Source organism: Setaria italica, chromosome I, assembly GCF_000263155.2.
Source record: "Setaria italica strain Yugu1 chromosome I, Setaria_italica_v2.0, whole genome shotgun sequence".
In the NCBI taxonomy this organism is placed as follows: domain Eukaryota; kingdom Viridiplantae; phylum Streptophyta; class Magnoliopsida; order Poales; family Poaceae; genus Setaria; species Setaria italica.
Genome location: NC_028450.1, coordinates 32,468,643 through 32,488,691, shown reverse-complemented (window position 1 = coordinate 32,488,691; position 20,049 = coordinate 32,468,643). Strand labels below are relative to the sequence as shown.

At 46.1% G+C, this 20,049-nt stretch overlaps 1 pseudogene; it reads left to right on the top strand.

Moving 5' to 3' along the window:
- Positions 1 to 8,048: 8,048 nt before the first annotated feature.
- Positions 8,049 to 10,258, top strand: LOC101778834 (annotated as a pseudogene).
- The last annotated feature ends 9,791 nt before the right edge of the window (positions 10,259 to 20,049 follow it).

Below are 20,049 nucleotides of genomic sequence, written 5' to 3'. Positions count from 1 at the left end.
GGGGCGTGCAGCCGCCCCTACGGGAGCGGACAAGCCCCTGGTCATGGAGCCGTGGCCGAACAGCTTGGCGCGCCGTACGTATCGAGACGGCCAGTGGCAGATCACATGGCGGGGGCAGTTGGAGCTCAGGGGACGTATCGCTACGCGACGCCGGATAAGACGGCGCCGCCGCGACCGCGAGGCGAGATGCCTTTCTCTCTCTCATCGGATCGGTTTTCTTCCCATTCCAACCAACCCATCATGAGTTGTGCTCGCATCGTAGGCGCTTATAACCTTCCGCGGAGCTTCCTTGACCTTGAGGTTGGAGGCGACGAGGCGTGGTGTTTGGTCAGGACCCCAAGACCAAGACTGAGAGGAGAGAAAAGGAGCCGTGCTTCTCCTCTCCTGGCCATTCGATCCGGACGAACCCAGACGGTGGCGCGAGTACGTGCAGCAGCCTGCACCCAGACGCGAATACAGGATGGATTGAAGAACGATGCGATGCGATGCGAGAGAAGAGATTACAGAACAAGACGCTCCTGCCCTGGTCCGATCGAAGAGATAAGAAATTTTACCCACGGATGCAGAGCAGCCTACGGGCCAAATTTCAAATGAAAAGCAACGCTGACCCAATGCACGCAACAAGAGGTCCACCCAACCGGTTTGTAACTGGCCCATTAGTACCCTAAGGATGAGGACAATTACAAAAGCCCGCAAAGTGATGCACATCCGGAAGAAAAAATTTCGGATGTCTTCCAATAATGTTCAAGAGGGATTGGTCAACGGATCAGAATTCGTGGGTGCACGGGCTCACGGGTTTACAGCCATTCCATGCTTCAATTACCTGATGGCATGGACGAGGGCTGCCGTAATGGCCATGGTTCTGCTACTGGGTAACAGTAGTATTATGTACATAGGTTACAAGGCTAATCCCAGTGGATGATTTTATTTTGACGTTTCCAAGATAGTCACATCATCAACAAGAAGACGAAATTGTGTTTGAAATTACCCCTCCAATGCACAATTTCATTTTATTGTTTCATAGGCACCGCATAACATTTAATTTCATGACACATTCAGAGTTAGTTTTCGTGCCAAGAGAGTTTCATCTAGATGAAACTAGTCATTCTCTTCCCTCTCAGGGTACGTTTGGCAGAGCTCTCAGAGTTGATTCTCCGCTGATTCCAACAAGAGCTCTGCCAAACAATTTTTTAGTGATTCTCTACTGATTGTGTGAAGTGATTTTCTAAAATGAACTAAGAGGTACCATTGCAATAGAGAGGGAATACACTAAAAAAATTAAAATATTACACTAAACTGAGGAGTCATAGGCATCCTTATTACAGAAGCATGTGTGGAAGTTTTGAAAATTCAAAATAGAACAAGGTTGATAATGAATAATGCAGCATTGGTAGAAAATCATAATTATCAGTGCCCATGCACTAAAAAATAACAGGCAAACTATCCCCTCCCCTCTAGCATGCCATCAGCACTCAAACACATGCATGCATTTGAATATGCCATTTGCATTCCAATTCCAAGCAAAAAATGATGCCTGATTAAATAATCAATAGATAAAAATATCAGAATGAAATTGACTTAATATTCAAAATAGATGGACAAAGGGTAACAATGAGGATTTGAGCCATAACTATCACCGCCAGAAAAAAGGGTAATGAAACTTAGCTAACCAGTATGAACTAATGAAAACAACAGTATATCAGCCAACCCGCGCGTATGAACTAACCCAAAGATCAAAGCATGCGTGCACGCCTAGAGGTATGAATATGTCATGAACAAACCAGTAGAAAATAAATAAACATGTAAGAGATTCCTTAGTTACCTGAATATGAATTCAGAAACTTGGGCATAGAACAAGCTGTATAAGTTGGTTTTGAAAAGAGAGTTCTTTGAGTGATGATAGATGGAACATCTTCAAGCGTATCCTTCTTGATATCAAACATCAGAACACAAAAATCAATCTTGGTCCATTTGTTTGACCTTGGAGATCATGTAAAGAGAATTGCTAGCATTGTTACCAAGGGTGGGGACAGACGTGAACAGGTTGTTCAATGTAGCTGTGCTTTCCCCAAACTCATGCAAAAACGTAGCAAGAGTTGGATTGTTCACAGTGATGTCATCAACAACATCAACAAGACATTATTTGCGCCAACCGGTGGATGAGAGGGTCATGCTCCATACGATAATCCACCAACCTAGGTACTCGTAGATCTCCTCCTCCTCCATGTCCTCCACTACTGAGTCATGGAGGACATCAGCCGACCATACATCCTCTGGTAATAAGTCACGAGCTACCTTACATTCATGCATTATGTGTCGCCACTGGGCTTCCAGCTCGACATATCACAAACCATTCGTGCAAATGGCAACATCATGAAACGAACTTATAGAGCATAGGTGGTCCTCGGACTGGTTGTTCGGGATCAACTTGGGCAACACAATGAACCGGTATGCGGGCTTCTCCCTAAACACGTCATAGATCAGAATCCCCTTCAAAAGATCGACAAACGCAAGCTCACCACCTCCAATAGCTATCAACATTTCTACATTGGTAAGTTGGCGAGTTCCAAGAGCCATCACATTCTTGGTCCATGCGCCGCGCTAGGATTGGAACACATGGAGCTCGTATTGCCCGGGATGAAGCCGTCACCATTAACGTCGCTGCTGCCAGGAGGAAGCCGACGGAGGCCATGAACTGAACTCCCTTGAGTTACCCGTCGCCATTAACGTCGATGCTGCCAGGAGGAAGCCGACAGAGGCCATGAACTGAACTCCCACGAGATAATTGTTGGCATTTTATGGGCTCCTTACATGTGATATATGTAATTTTCTCTTAGTTTATGTTTTGATACTTATTACAAATTTAAAATTTAAATCATGTATCTAATGTATATAACTATATATCGAATATTTTCATAATTTAAAATTTTCATTTAAATGTTTAGTTGTATAGTTATACAAATGAAAAGCTTAATTAAGTTTAAGATTTCTATTGTTGCTGCTGATATATACTTATGGATACCAAATTTATTTTCACCATGATCATCATTAAAATAAGTACTAATTAATTCTCTAACATATTTTTATGAAAATTGTATAGAGGGCTAGAGGCAGAAGGTAACGCATATTCACCACTATATGTCCTTTTATACATTAATAGAGTTTAGTACAATATATGGTTAGTTGGTCTATCAAAGCAAAATACAAACATAGATATTAATACACATTCTAGATAGCATAACAACTGCATGAAAATCAGCTCATTTTGAACCTATTGTGGCATTAGCTTTAATTGTAGGGTTGCACATAGCACAATGTTTGCATGCAGCTATACTGAGTGCTAGCGACACGTCGCCACCGAAAGAATAGAGCAGATAGCTAGGTAGAGGAGTGCTTTGTATTGTTAAGGGCGTGTTTGGTATGGCTGTGGAGCTGAACTATAGCAACTCCAACTAATTTTCCAGCCAAACATCCCAGCTCCAAAATTCCATGGAGCTGTAGTGCAAATGGGGTGGAGTTTTGGAGCACCTCTTTTGCAGCTCCAAAACCACCCAATATGAACCTCCTCGTGGAGTTGGTGGGTAATTACGCACCAATGCCACTGGTTAAAAAAAACGGTTCATTTCTTTTCTCCTGAGCCCCACCCCCCTCCCCTGCCGTGACTCCCTCCCACGCGCCTGTCTTCCTCCCCCGCCGCCCGTCAACGCACCGCCAGGTGGCCCCTTCTGCTACCCCTCCTGACCATCGCTGTCCGCCCGACCCCCGCCGCCATCCACCGTCCGCCGCTACCCCATCTTCTGCTCGTCCCGCTGTGGACCCCGCTGTCCGCCCACCTCGCCGTCCCACCATCTGCACCCGCCCGCCGTCCGCCCACCCCGCCGGTACGAGCGTGCGCCCCGCTAGCCCGCCGCACCCATCTTGCCTGGACGGGGCTCCTCCACCACCAGACCAGGCCGCCGCCCTGAGACACGCCTCCCGTGCATCTGCACCCCTTCTCCTGCTGCCAGCCGCCCGACCCCCGCCGTCCCATCGTTCGCACCCCTACCCGCGCCTTCTGAGGAAGAGGAAGATGGGGATAGAGAGGATGATAAGTGGGGCATGAATTGGGGGGCAACAATGGTAATTCACACTGAAATCGATCTTTTTTGGAGCTGAGAGCACTCTTCTGGCCAAACACCCCATCTAGACCATTCCAACTCCACCTAGAGCTGGCTCCACCTGGAGTTCTGGAGTGGAGAAGCTCCACCCAGAGTTGGAGCCATGCCAAACAGGACCTTACGAAATTATAGGAAACAAAATCTGGACACTTTTTTACTAGTTAAGTTGTTTAGAAGCCTGCAAGTATTGTTTTCAATCCTGATTCCTAAACCAGGTAGAGGGCCCTCCCTGGCCGCGAGGCCTTGGGTAGATGCCCTGCTCACCCTGCCCCATGGCCGGGCCCAGGGCCGACGCTCGCGTCCAGCACGGTAGAAGAAGTACTCGGTCTTGGAGCTGCAGGCAAAAGTGACGCTGATTACGATAAGGTCATCCACGAGTGGCAGATGGATGGCTTCCCAAGGTAGTCAAACTTTTCAATTAGACCAGGCCACCAGGGCCATGGACGTGGAGGTGGGAGAGGTACGATGGATTGGTAGTGAAGAAGGAGACCTTAACAAGCCACCCTGAGGTCGTTCGAGCCTCGGCTGTGGTTGTCTCGTTCCTGCAATCCTCTTCGTCGATCTGTACCGCCGCATTAAGCAAGACCTAGGTGGGGAAGCTGGAGTTGGGGAAGATAGTGTCGATACCCGATAGGATGGTGGGGATGCTGCTGCCGGGGGACGACAGGATTTGTGCCCCGTAGCATGGCGGGGATGCTGCAGCCGGGGGCGACAGGATTGGCACCCCGTACGTTGGAGGAGGACAACGCCATGGATGCTCGATCGAGATCTCTGGAGGTCGGTGCAGGAAGGGATCGGGAGAAGGGGAATCAACCTTGGGATTATGGTTATATTCTTTTTTTAGAGGATTAGGGTTATATTATGTGAATTGTGAGCATGTGCGAGGTAGTATTTGTTTAGGTCGGTTCAGGTCTCTTCTCATGTTTGTCAAGCGACATGAGAGGAGATGGGGGCTCCTATACAACTTGTGGAAGTTGGTTAAGCTTATGGCTTTAAAGCCCCATTAGGCCCAATTACAAATCTGAATTCAACATTTTAAAAGATAAAAACTTCAACATTTTTTCAACAATAGATCAACATTTAAAATCTCAGATTCAACATTTTTGAAAAGCTAGATCAACATTTTGAAAAATAATACCTTCACCATTGTTCAAAACCTATTTCAACTTTTGAAGCAAATTGATTCAACATTTATCAAAAATTCGATCAACATTTTGGAAAAAATATGTCGGCCGGCATGCAGTTTCATCTCCGGTGGCGGCACGCGGCAGCAAAGCACCCGCCGTGCTGCACGGTTGGCTCGGCGGAGCCCTTGGGGAGCGCACAGCGGCGCCTATCGTGGACGGTGGGGCGCACGAAGGTGGACAACGGTGGTCGGACGGGGGATGGGACGCGCGGACGACAGCCTTGGGGACGGTGGTGGGGCACGCGCACGGCGGCAGCGGCCGGATAGGGGACAGGACGCGCGGATGGCGGTGCACGTGGAGGTGGCCTCGCGGACGACGACTGGGCACGCGAACGGCGGTGGTGGCGGCCGTAGGAACGACCACGCACAGGCATGAAAGGGGGTGGGCAGCAGACTGAACCCTAGCTGAGAAAGATAGTCCGCATCCAACGGATGAGAATCATTGCACGAATTTCAAACACCGGAAGCCCAATAACAAACGGGCTTCCCGAAAGCTATATAGGATCTCCGAGAGGAGATAAGCGAGACGCCCGTGGGCCGAAGAGATGAGAGAATTTTATTGATGACAGCAGCGCAGACTAGATCGGGCCAAATTTCAAATGAAAGGCAATACCGACCCAACCAGAAGTACATAGGGATATGGACACATGATGGATAGTCAGAGCTTGATTGGTTTGCTGCAAAAATGGCCTGTTCGCTTCAGCTTATTGAGCCGGCTTATTAGCCGCATGCCAAAATTTTAGCCACTATTTGTTACCAAAGGTGGCCAACATCTCCCACTTATTTTACCAAAGTATTGGTAAATTTGTCTCCCAACTTTTGGTTTGCTGGCATATCAAAATTTTAGCAAGGCCAAGGAGGACCACTAAAAAAGCTCGCAAAGCCCACGACAACCGGTAACGTTCGTGGTATCAATCAATAAATAAAAATCCTACATTCATTTCTGCTACGACATCCAATCAATCCCATCTTGAATTTTTTTTTAAAAAGCCACGATGTTGTCGCAATCAAAATGGACAGGCAGGTTAGCCTTTGCAAGTGCGCCCAGGAGAATAAAATGCCGTGGATGAATGGGGAGTAGAACATTTATATACAGTTCCAAGATGCAGTGGGATGGTCACCGAGAGTTGACCTCTATAAAATCTTTAAAAAAAATAGGGCCAACCAAAAGCTTTTCGGCTTCCCTAAAAATAGGGACCGTCTACCCATCGACTACGGTCACAATCATCTGGGTGATTTGAAGTTGGATAACGCCCTATTTTGAAGAGAAAATAATTCAGGTGCTGCAAATAGATTTATCACCTGAAAATTATGATCCTAAAATTCTGATTAAAATAATGACCCTAAGATTCTGATTAGAAAACAAATTGTGCTGAGCATATAGAAAACAAACTGATGTAGAAAAGAGAAGGAAAAATAAAATGCAAAAAGTAAAATTATAAACTTAAACAAATTTTTACTATAGTCAGTTAGATGACAAATTATTTTTAACTGTGAGAAACCCTCAAATGCAAAAAATACCAATCAGATTTCAAATAAACAACATGCAAATTTACATAGATTGAAAAGTACACAATATACAAATTGAAATTATAGTCTGTAAATTACTTACATAGTGTAAAAGAATTCTAATGTACAGGGAAACGCACGCACTGCGCAGCCCCGCAGGCATGCGGCATGCTCGATGCTCATAGCATGCAGCCGTGCAAGGCCTGGTCGGAGCGCTGCTGTGTAGCGCAGCTGCAGCAGGCCAGCAGCAGGAGGCAGCAACATTTATGTGACGAGAAAGCACCACAGCTGTAAGATCCGACGGTGCAAAATTCAGGTGATGGGAGCTTGCGAATCACCCGAGCAATGTATGGCTTTTCCCTAAAAAATAGCTTTGCGCTTTTGGTTTCTCGCTTACTGCACGTTCTTGAGGGGTGTTTGGATACATCCCGCTAAACTTTAGCACATATCACATCGAATGTTTGAATACTAATTAGGAGTATTAAATATAGTTTAATTACAAAATTAATTGTACAGATGGAGTCTAATTCGCAAGACGAATCTATTAAACCTAATTAATTCATGATTTGACAATGTGGTGCTACAGTAACCATTGCTAATGATGAATTAATTAGTCTTAATAGATTCGTCTCGCGAATTAGACTCCATCTATGCAATTAATTTTATAATTAGCTCATGTTTAGTCCTCTAAAATTTAGCATATCGTATCAAACACCACTTATATCAAACACCACTTATGAGTCTCGGAACTTTCGGAGTCCTTACCCACCTCGGTCGTTCCTTCGTTCCGACGCCGACGTCTCACGGCTCGCAGCGACACGTCCGGTTCAGATTCTAGGACCAGCAATAATTCTCAAAACCCAACTGCGTCGCGCCAACAACGGCGTCGCCGGCCGGCGCCGACCGGCGAGTCAGCACGGTGGTCAAGCGGCCGCCTGGACAAGTGAGGCCCTGTTTGTTTCCGCGGGGAGGGAGCGCGCGCAGCGCTTTGCTGCAGCGATTCGTCCGCGGTGAGCGTTTCACGATCCCCAGTTAAAAAAAATGAACGCGGTGGTGGAGAACAGGCGACCGTGGGCTGACGCGCGGCCGCCAGTCTGGACTCTGAAGTGACTCGTCCACCGCCGTCCCGCTCACAATTCATTGCGCCCCAGCCCCCCCCACCACACTCTTTCGGCTTTGCCGCCATAAATTCTGGTTCAGCCCGTCATCCGTGAAGAAGAGCTCAGCCGCCGGTACGACCTACTACGAACGGTACGAAGCTAGGTGGCGGCACGGCTCTTTCCTCTCGCTCCCAGCGGCCATGGCGATTTAAATGCCTCCTGGCTCCTACCAATCCTGTCTTCCCCGGCGCTAGTTGCTCTAGCCTGACGATGGCGCTGTTGAGGGGATGCCTCTGTAGATCCGAGGAAGATTTCAGAGGTAACTGACCGTCTGGCTCTAGCCTGCTCATCGACGCTTCATCGCTTCTCCATGTTCTCCGTGCTTAGTTGTTGGTTCTCATGCTTTTCTACTGGTACTGGACATGAATTATTATCGTTCTGCCAATGTTTTCTCTTGGTTTACATGTGACGGAATCCAAATCATAGTGATGAGAACTTTTAGCAAGGCTCGTGGAAGGGCTAGCCGTCCAACAGCTGATTGAGGTTGCTGTCTTGCTTTCTGAAACAGGGCTTCTCTGCTTGGAGAATCTCCGGTTGTTTTCGTACAAGGAGATCAGAGCGGCAACGAACAACTTCGACAAGAGTAACAAGCTAGGCCGAGGTGGTTTTGGAACTGTGTACAAGGTACTGTATCCAAGATATTTTATCTTGGCAGTGCTCCTGCCTCTTTTCAAAAAAAGAAAGAAGATATATCTGCTGCTTTGATATTTTAACTGCAAGTAAGTCCTCCTTCGAGTGAGGGATTCTTAGCTGAAGCCATGCAACTGTATTTTGCGACACAGGGAGTATGGGGAGATGGCACCACATTTGCTGCAAAGGTTTTGTCCTCTGAATCCGAGCAGGGGATCAAGGAATTCCTAGCTGAAATCGAGAGCATTTCCGAAGTCAAGCACGCGAACCTCGTCAGGCTGCTGGGCTGCTGCATCCAGAGGAAAAACAGGATCCTCATCTACGAGTACCTCGAGAACAACAGCCTTGATCATGCATTGCAGGGTAACTGAACCATCAAACACCTTACTACTTGAAGCTGGATACCTTGTGAACAGCAGTCTTGATCGCACGTGCTTGTTTTTATAGCTTTAGGTTCAGCGAACGGAGTGACGTGTCTGTCTTGGACCACGAGGTCGGCTATCTGCGTGGGCACTGCCAAGGGGCTGAGCTACCTGCACGAGGAGCACGAGCCGAACATTGTGCACAGAGACATCAAGGCCAGCAACGTTCTTCTTGACAGAGACTACAGGCCAAAGATCGGAGATTTTGGGCTGGCAAAGCTATTTCCGGACAATGTTACTCACATCAGCACAGGCGTGGTCGGAACATGGTAAGCTGTTTTGAAGATTAAAATATCTTTATGAACTTTTGTCCAAAAAAGTGTATTAAGATATTCTGTTCCTGACATCAGTCTAACTCTCTGCAGTGGGTACTTGGCGCCTGAATATTTTGTGCATGGGCAGCTGACCAAGAAGGCCGACGTCTACAGCTTCGGAGTTCTTATTCTCGAGATCATCAGCGGGAGGCGGATCTCGCAGACGATCCACTCAGACATGTTCCTGGTGCGAGAGGTCGGTTTCTGATTCTCTTTCCTGCCGATGAGCTCTTGCCTTTCTGTTCAGGAGACTTTGTCTGCAATGAACACGGAACTCTAACGTCATTTTTGCCTCCGGGTTGCAGGCGTGGGTGCTGTACCAGCAGGGTAGCCTGCTGGACATGGTGGACGCGCGCATGGAGGACTACCCGGAGGAGGAGGTGCTCCGGTACATCAGGGTGGGCCTGGCCTGCACCCAGGCGGCGCCCAGCAGCCGCCCGACGATGAGCCAGGTGGTGGCCCTGCTGTCGCGGCCCGTCGCGCTGCACGAGGCGGCGATGCGCCCGCCGAGCTTCGCCGAGCTCGGCGGCGGACACCGCACGGCCCCGCCGGACGGGCCGAGCGCGGGGCTGTTGGTCCAAGCGTCGCCGAAGGCGAGGTGGCCTCCGGCGGCGGCGGCGGAAGCAGCTGAGCAGCCCGCGTGCTCTGGCTCGTTCACGTACAGCGAGGTTGCTCCGCGGTAGATAGGCAGGTGGCGGTGCGGTCGGCCATGTACAGAGAAGTGATCGTAGTTGCATGCGAGGCGGCGTTCGTGCTTCGGAAAAGCTAAACCATGTCTTGCCCGAATGCGCTCCCCATTTTTTTTATCCCTAAACATAAACGATAATCTGCATAAGAGCTCGGCAGGCAATTCAAACACGGTGGCTACATGGATTTTTCATCCTGCACCAGGGAACCCATCTTCTCCCACAATAACTCACCTTCCATGCGCCTCCTTTTGTTCCGGTTTAAAATTAGCTCAGGATAAAAGGAGGCGCGTCATGATAGGCTTATTTCCAACCGGGACTAAAGCCCCCATTTCGTTCCAATTGTAACGCCTAGTTCCCAGCCACCGATAGTGTCCCCCTTTTGTCTCGGTTGGAGTCTCCAATCGGGACAAAATGTTTACTCCCGGTTGGTAATTTCAACTGGGCGCGCTTTTGTCCCGGTTGGTGGTTCCAACCGGGAGTAAACTTCAACTGGGACAAAATATGTTCCTTTTTATCCCGGTTGGAATTTTAAACCGGGATAAAAAGTCATCCCCCATTACATCCCAAGACAAAGACCTTTCTTCCTCCTCCAGCTAGAGCCAATCCACTCCACAAAGATAGAGAGCTTCACCCTCCATGGCGCCGAAGCAAGCCTAGAGGAGGTGCTGCCCCAATTTTTTTCCTTATTTCTGTGGAGATTTCACTTATCCAAAGTGTTGTGAAGGTTAGCTACTTCATCCTCTTGTTATGCTTTAGAGAGGGAGAAAAATTAGTTTGCTTGTTAGAAAGAGGAAGAATGAACAGGATTTGTATTTATACATGTTTTTGTGCTAGAATGTGATGGATAGTTTGCTTGTTACATACGATTCGTGTTAGTTAAAACAACTTGATGTGTAGAATGGAGATGGATAGTTTATTTGCTAGAATGTGAAGTAGAAAATGGAGAGGATTTTAAGCTAGAATGTGAGGGAGAATGGAGAGTAAATGTGTGGGAGAATGGAGAGGATTCCAATATTAATTTTAAGGAAAAAAATTAGTATGTCATATGTGTCATATATATAGCATGTATCCTTGCACGGTTTAAAAATGCTGTTACCCTTGTCTAAACGGTTTATCTTGTGAAAGTCAATATGCTTTTTTAAATCCGTACTTGTTGAACTTGTATACCGTGTTCATCTCGGCGAGCATGTTCTCCACCGAGCGGCAACGGACGTAAAGGAGGAGCTCCAATGCTACGAGGAATAGTGACAACGGATATCGTGGAAGACCGTGTCCCCTTCCTCGTAGAATCGAAGCTCTTCCATGGCGAAGTACGGTGCCGGCCGGTGGAGAAATGCTCGCCGAGATGATCACGGTCTGCAAGTTCAACAAGTTCTGCAGTGCTAAGGTATGAATTTTTGTACATAGAGATGGCTTCTGCTGCTGGAGGTAGTGGCGATGGTGAGAGCGATCGTCGTTCCTCTCGCGGCAAGGGGAAAACCATAGTTAGCCCTCATGATAAGCCAAAGAAAATAAGCACGTGAGAGAAAGTAATGCTTCGTTATTTGCAAAAATGTCATGAAGATGCTGTTGCGGCGGGTCAGGAACATCCTTTTGGTGATCGTTGTGCTCCATCATCGGTCCCGAGTGTTTCACGTCCACTTAGTACTACCGTTGCAGGAGACACAAATAAACCATAGGATGAGGCTTGGTCAGTGGAACCTTCATCTTCGCCGCCTAAGGATGCTTAAAGTCCTCCTAGATGGTACTCAGTGGATGGTTTGTTGTAGTGTATCATGTTGTTTGGATCTGAAATTTAAATATGTGTATTTCTATCTATATCTAAACTTTCAGCATCATTTGCACTACAAAATTTGACATGCTTTCAATCGTGAATAACATGTAGATAAGTCATAAAGCGTATCAAATAACCATCAATAGATACGTAAAGATGAATTTTGATGCAAAATGGAAATAACACACTTATTCACAACAAGAGAAATTAATATTTGTAATCATTAAAGGATGAAGAAACAATATATTTGAATTGGTAAAAAAAACAACTACCATATAACCTAATATTCATAACGTTGGCAAGATATTAAAGACCTGCATACTAATAATCATGTTGAAATTAACTGTGTACAACAGAAATAAAAAAGGAAAAAAATGCGTAATACATTTTCATGCGTAATCCATTTTCATGCATAATACGATGCAGATGGACCAGCAATGGAAGTATAACGTGGACAGATGGAGCAAAGAGTTTATTGATGGCTTGCATTATTTTTTTGACGTGGCCAAAGCGAACAAGCTAGAGAACGGGTTCATATGTTGTCCATGCTTCCAATGCAATAACAAGAAGGACTGTGTTCATAGGGGACTATTCACAGCCTCGGTTTCATGCCTAACTATTTGGTTTGGACCAAAAGCAGCGAAAGAGGGGTTGTAATGGAAGACGACGAGGAGGAGGAGGATGATGACAACATTCCGGACTAGGCTGCAGGCCAAGCTTTTACAAATACTACAATGTGCGAGGCTGATGAAGATGAGTTTGCAGAAGACGGCCCTACTGATGACTTTGGTCAGGTGCTACGGGATGCATGCAGAGATTGCGAAACTGAGAAAGAAGCAGCAAAGTTGCAGCGCATGATAGATGATCACCAAAAATTGTTGTACCCAGATTGCCAGCAGGGCCATAAAAAACTGGGTAACACACTAGAATTTATGCAATGGAAGGTCAAAAATGTTGTGTACGATGAGGCATCTCAGGGGATGTTGAAAATTGTCAAGAAGATTCTTCCCGAGAATAATGAATTGCTGTCCACAACATATGAAGCTAAACAGATCATTTGCCCTCTGGGATTGGAGGTTCAGAAGATACACGCATGCCATAGTGACTGTATCCTCTATCGTGGTGCTGAATACGAGAAACTGGATGCTTGTTCCGTGTCTGAAGCGTTGCGATATAAGATCAGGCGAGATTATCCTAGTGATGTCGAGGGGCAGCCTCCCAAGAAGAGAGTGTGGCGGAATCGCCCAAATTAACTTGTCTAAAGCACACTTAAGCCGCTTAACACGTGATCATGTACTTTAAACAAATCAACTTGGTCGTCCATCAGATTTCATCCGATAAACCACTTATCTCAGGATCGAGAAAGCAAGACTCGCACGAAGGTGAGTGGTTATTGAGATCACAACAGTCCATCTCAATTAAACAAGTGCATCAAATTATTACAACCTCAAGTTCAAAATTCAAGCAAAGTTTGCAGAGTTCTTAAATAACAGAAATAACTGAGCGGAAGCTAAACGTCGTTGCAGGATATCATGACGAAGCCGATCATGACATTAATGATCCCGGTCCTCGCCATCCGAGGAGGGATCCCACTCAACCGTCCAACCAGGAGAAAGTTGGGGAGGTCAAGTGCCACTTGCAGCGAGCTTAGGGGTATCAACATCACCTGAAAAGATGTGCCACAATAAGGCTGAGCAACTACGCTCAACAAGACTTAACCGACCAGTGGTACTGCTCCACCAACACCTAGACATGCAAGCTTTTTGGCTCTGGGGTTTGTTTTTGCCAAAAGCGACTAGTGTAGGTCCTTACTTTCAATATTTTAGCCACAAGTTCTACTGTTGTTTAACCATTCTAAGTTAGCAACTATACTAAACTAAGCATAGTTTCCAAGCAAATAATACATGTAACAATATTAGATCATCATCATCTTTCATTCTTACTCCGTGTAGCATAGTGATCAAGTAGTCCCAAACTGTGAGAGGCAGACGAATCGATTTGAATTTCTTAATTATGCATGGCGAACCTAACCTCACAACATCCGCGCACCGCGAAGGGTCGCTTCATTTGTCAGTCGTCCACATCAATTCCCAGACCCACGTCGGGCCCACTTCCCTTGGTACAAGGCTCCATAGACCTGGCCTCTACCGTTCTATGACCGCACTTGTCACCACATGCGGCCGCAAGGGAACTCCATTCCAGAGACAGTGGAACGATCCACTCACGTTCCGGGTCAATCAGGTACTAGGCTTCCCCATCCCATACTAGGTATGAGATTAGTACTTTCAAACACTTGATCACGAGCACTATCACATCTCGACCTTAGTCCAGTTTCATGTAGACAGACGGGGCAATCCACCGACCACCTAAATAGTTTACAGAGCCATGCCTCGTCCATCGTCTTTATAGTTGTAACAAAAGGAAAGGAAACAACTCCTATAACTCGCGAGTGACAGTCAATCACTCGACTTTTACCGAGTCCTATTAAGCATTGCAACTACTCGGCCTATCATACTAGTGTTCAGAACAAAGGGCACTAATTTATGCATCTACGATTTCAATCAATTCCTAAAAACGTAAATGCACAATCAAGCAACCAAATATATTGCAAGTAGTTAAAGATAGGAATTTATGCTCCAGGGCTTGCCTTCACACGGGAAGTTAGCGAACTGGTCCTCGGCTTGCTCCGGTACGGGCTCGGCTCCGACTTGCTGCAGATCAGCTACGGCTCCTTCTGGCGTCGGGTGAAGCTCGTATGTTCCGTCAGCAAGGTTCAACTCTACACGAAATGCAAATGCATCAAGTTCAACTTCCATGCTTTATAATAGGATGCAAAACACGAATTAGCACTGAAGTATAAATTACATCATGACCACATTCACCTAAACAAGGTTCTACACCTTTTTTATCTGCATAAGGTAAAGTGTGTTATGGTGTAAACCCAGAGTTGACTTGATGGTGATTGTGTACATATATACAACTTAACTTTATTAAATTTTAGATTGGAAATTTAACCTATTTCTGAATGTTCTTTTGTACCTCTTCCGAAAAAGACTATTACCTTTACTTAAGGTTCTTTCTTCCAATTAATTTGGTTCGTCTCCCAAATTTTATTTCAATCTTCAAATAGTAAGCTATGAAGTTGAAACTTTACCCGAAACTTAATCTTGCCATGATTAAGCTATTGCACAAATTTGACGCTTATTAGAGTTGCACAATAATTAAAATTGTTTCATTATGATAAGGTAGTGTGTGCTTGACTATTTTTTTGAGACATAAACCATAATGAATTTGCATATGAAGTTTTAACATTAGGTTCCAGAGGTGAAATAGAGCCTTTGGTGAATTTTTCATAATTTTTAGCGAAGGGCATCTTTTTCCATACATTTACCCTAATTATTCTACCTCAAAAAGGAAAATGGTTTGCCTTCCGCTTCTGACTAGGTTCTGCATTTTTCCTACAAACTACACTACACCACTGACCTATTCCAATTTGTTTCACATTTTTATCATCTCTGGTTTAATTATTATGCAAAAATACAAAAGCAACATTAGATTCCCATGATAAAACTAAAACAGAGATTTAACATCAGAGCTAGGCCCCACATCATTTTTATAAGCTTCACAAGAGTTAGATTTACTATTTTATCATTTTTCTGCAATTTAGTATGATTTAAATGGCTTAAACAAGTATTAAAATATATAAAATTAATCCTAACAGTGACATGTGCCAAAAGTAATTTTATTAGAAACTACACTTTATACCGAGTCTAGCAAAATTGGTTTAACATTTTTCTAAATTTCTACGAGTTTTGGTGAATTTCCAAAGTTAAATACATTTCCTACCGATTATAAAAGAAAACCGCGATAAACTTACGGTCTAACCCCCTAGATCTATAGGTTAAACACACAGAGGTCCCTGACTTTTAGCGCTAAGGACCCTGGAAGAAACGGGAAGACACAGGGGTGCCCGTGGCGGCGCTCACGACGGTGGTTCGGCCAAATTCCGGTGATGCGCCGGCCAATCCGGAGCAAGAAATTGCGGGGAAGGCGGAGCATCTCACCGGAAGTTGATTGGCGGCGGTTGGGAGCGCGGAGAAGGTCAGGCGGGGGCGGAAAGGCGGCGGACGGTGAGCGGCAGGGATGGCGTCGGGGCTTGGAGGTGGCGACGGGCGAGCGCCTGAGCTTCGCGAGGTGGCGGCGAAGCTGGTGGTGGTGTCGGTGAGGTGCGGGGCGGTGCGGAAGGGGGAGCAGGGGAGCTTCGGCGAGTGGCAAGGGCGAGCGGGGAAAGCGGGCATGGGCGGCGCTGGCGGAGGCTTTATAGCCGTGCGGAGCGTGTGGCGAGCCGGTAGGCCGGAGGGGCGCGACGCGTGCTGCTGTGGCCATTAATGGTGGTGGCGCCATTGGCGCACGCGGGGGGAGGGGGGGTTGACCGGCGGGGTGCGGCAAGCGAGGTGACAGGCTCATGCGAAACGAGCGTGCGCGCGAGGAATGGCTTTGCCTTAGCGTTTGTTGGCGAGGCGGAGCGGCCGGGAGCAGGGTGGAGGGACCGCAGCGCTTACTGGCGGCGGGGCGCGCGACGCGACGTCCTGCCGGGCCGGAGACCGGGCGAGACGGCTTCGCCGGTGAAGCTGCGCCACGCGGCGGCGGCGCTCTGGAGCACGCAGCGCGCGTGCTCTGGCGCGCTCTGGGCCGAGGGATTTGCGGGATCTCTTCGCCGGGCCGATCTTCAAGCGCAATTACTCCAGATTTTTGAACTGCGTGACCTTAACCCCCTATACAATGTAGTCCTCAGATCCAACTTCAACTTTTGTAATTGAACCGAGTTCAAATTTTCAGTAGATTTGAAGATACAAAGCTTCAAAGGTTGGAGGAACGCCGGATTTCCAAACTTAGGCAAAAACGGCAGTTTGGCCGATTTTAGGGTTTTTGGCTGACTTGAGCCCCAATTTTGAAAAGCTTCTAATGCGAATTTGACTAGAGTCCAATTGAAGAAGTTGTTGTATAAACTTAGTTCTCAAACTCTTATAAAGGGTTTTCTAGGATTCTGTTCAAGTTTTGTGAGATAAGCTTAAGCCAAGATGCATGGTTGAACTGCTTCCAGACTTAGATTTTGGAAGCTTTCTGTGCTGATTTCGACCTTACTCCTTTAGTCAAAGCTGTTAAGGGCTTGAAGCTCTAAAACTTTTGTATAGAGTTCAGCTTAAGTTTATTTTGAAAAATTCTAGATAAAGAGCTCCAAAGTTGGGGCTTTATCTGTTTTTCTTAAATGGATAGTTTTGAACTTCGAGTTTTTGAAGATCTTCTGCTCAAATTCAAACAAAACACTAAAAATGAAAGTTGCTTGGACAGTTGATCTCTACAACTCTTAGTTGGACAGATTTTTAAGTTCTTAAGCAAAAATTTTAGTTATAGTTTAAACAGTTGTTTATCTTGTGGGGGCAAAAGTGTATTTTAACTTGTCTTCACAAGTGCCAATTGTTCTTATTTATGCTCTAATGACTTTATTTGTGATTAAATATGGTTTAATTAGGCTAGGTTGTTATAAAAAGTTCTCGTGAAGGTGATGTGGTATTCCCTATAATACCACGCTTGAAGCGCTTATTCTGGAACAAGGCGAAAGCTAAGTTGATGCGATGGCACAAAGAAGAACGTTAGCAAGATAAAATACTGAGACACCCCATTGATGGGGTCCAGTGAAGATCAACTGATAGAGCATTCCCGAAAATATCCGGTTGCCGCTCGTAAAGCTATGCGCGTTTCTCAATGCAATTTCGCAGAAGACAATCGATCCATCCAAGCTATCAAAGATACGGAACGATGTGGTGCAATGTCTTGTCAGTTTTGAGTAGGTATTTCCACCATCCTTCTTCAATATTATGACACACTTACTGGTTCACCTAGTAAAAGAGATTGGTATTCTCGGACCTGTATACCTGCACAATATGTGGCCTTTCGAGAGGTTCATGGTAGTCCTAAAAAACTATGTTCTTAATCGTGCCCGTCCAAAAGGAAGCATCACCAAGGGATATGGAACAGAGGAGGTGATCGAGTTTTGTGTTGATTTTTATTGACTCAATTGACTCGATTGGGGTTCCAAGTTAACGCCACGAGGGGAGGCTACGAGGAATGGACACTTTTGGAAGAAAATCAAGTTTTAGCAATGATACTAATTTGTTCGATAAGGCACACTACACTGTTTTGCAACAGTCATCCTTTGTGGCTCCGTATATCGAGCAGGACAGACAGATGCTAGTTTCCAAAATCATGATGAAATCGGACGCCTGGCTTACACGTCATCATATGGAAACTTTTCCCTCCTGGTTGCGCCAACAACTTATGGGTAACTCTGAGATTCACCCACAGCTCACTTGGTTAGCCAAGGACCTGCTAGCACAATCATAAAATTCTAAGGCTACGAGATAAATGGTTATACATTTTACACGAGAGCCCAAGACCAGAAAAGCACGAACCAGAATAGTTGTGTCCGCATAGATGCCATAAACATAAATAATAGCAAGGAGTCGTATTATGGTTTCATAGAGGAGATGTGGGAACTCGAATATGGACCACTGTACAACCCTCTATTTCGTTGCAAATGGGTGAAGCTAACTAGCATAACCAAAGATCAGTACGGAATGACAATAGTGGACCTAAGCAAGACTGGATACAGTGATGAATCATTCGTACTTGCCAATTATGTGCATCAGGTTTTCTATGTGAAGGACATGTCTAGCAAACCCAAGAGAAATCCATAAGAGCCATGTAAGCCAAAGCGCTATATAGTTCGTCCAGGTAAACAAAATCGTGGGAGTCGAGGACAAAACAGACCAATCAGATGATTATGACCAATCGTTGAAGTTGACCCAAGCATCTTGCTATCCAAATAAGAGGCTCCGTACTTACACCGCGATCATGATCAAGGAACTTTCATGAAGAAGAAGTTTTTTAACGTTACATTGTAATGCGCTAAATTTGCTCCACCTTTATGTAAAGTTACATTGTAATGTTCTATGATTTCATGTACTACTTGATTCAATTTTTAATTTAGCGTATGTATGATTTCATGTGTGTTTAAATTAGTTGAGGTGAAGATTTATTCGAACAATATGAAACAATATTAACCACATACATAAATTAAATTTTTCGCAGGTTGAAATTATTTTAGAAGCTAAAAGAACTGGTATAGAATTAATGACTCATTCAAACTTATTGTAAATATACTTACTAATTTAATATATTTTTGCATGTCTGGAATATGTAAAGTTTTTATTTTTTACATCCCGAAATCCAGTGAAAACATAAATAAAATCAATTTTCAAAAAACAGGCGGGAGACGAAAAATGGGAAAAGTCCCTTTTGTCCCAGGTGCCAATAGCAACCGGGACAAAAGCCCCACCCTCCTGTTAGATTGTATTTACCTGTATGTACACTAGTGGGCCTACGGGCCCTGTTACGTGTATGAGCTGGTAGGCAGCCTGCCTGTGCCTGGTCCCCAGGCCTATATATGGTTGTAGCATGTGCTCCTGTGCCTGGTCCCCAGGCCTATATATGGTTGTAGCATGTGCTCCTGTATAATCAATCTGATCTTTTCTCGCCTCAATATCTCTTTCACCCCCTTTATCCCAGTTGCAAACTGTGGAACTGGGATAAACAGTATTTTTTGATTCCCGCCCAGAATGTACCATTTTATCCCGGTTTCAATTTGCAACCGGGATAAAAGGGGGACCTTTTGTCCCAATTGTTATTCGCACCCAGGACAAAATCCCCCTTTAGTCCCGGGTTCAATAATGAACTCGGATAAAAGGGGGGATTAAAGTAACAGTCATCTTCTACACCCCTCCCCACCCAACACTTAGCAAAATTTTCACTAGCCTTCCAAGATCCCGCCGCCCATCCACCTCCCTCTCGCTGCCTCATCCCCGCTGTCGCCACTCTCATCGCCGCCACCTCGTCCCGACTGTCGCCCCCCTCATCGTCGCCGCCGCCTCGTCCCTGCCGTTGCCCCTCTCATCGCACCGCCTCGTCGCCCCCTCATCGTCGCCCCTCTTGTTGCTGCCTCATCCCCGCAGTCACCCCCCTGGTCGCCGCCGCCTCCATCTCCGATGCCCCGGTCTCCTCGTCCCGGCCAGCCCTTGCATTGCATTGTCGTCCCGGCAACCGCCACACGCCGCCTCGTGCCCGCCGTCGACACCGTAATTAAACCCC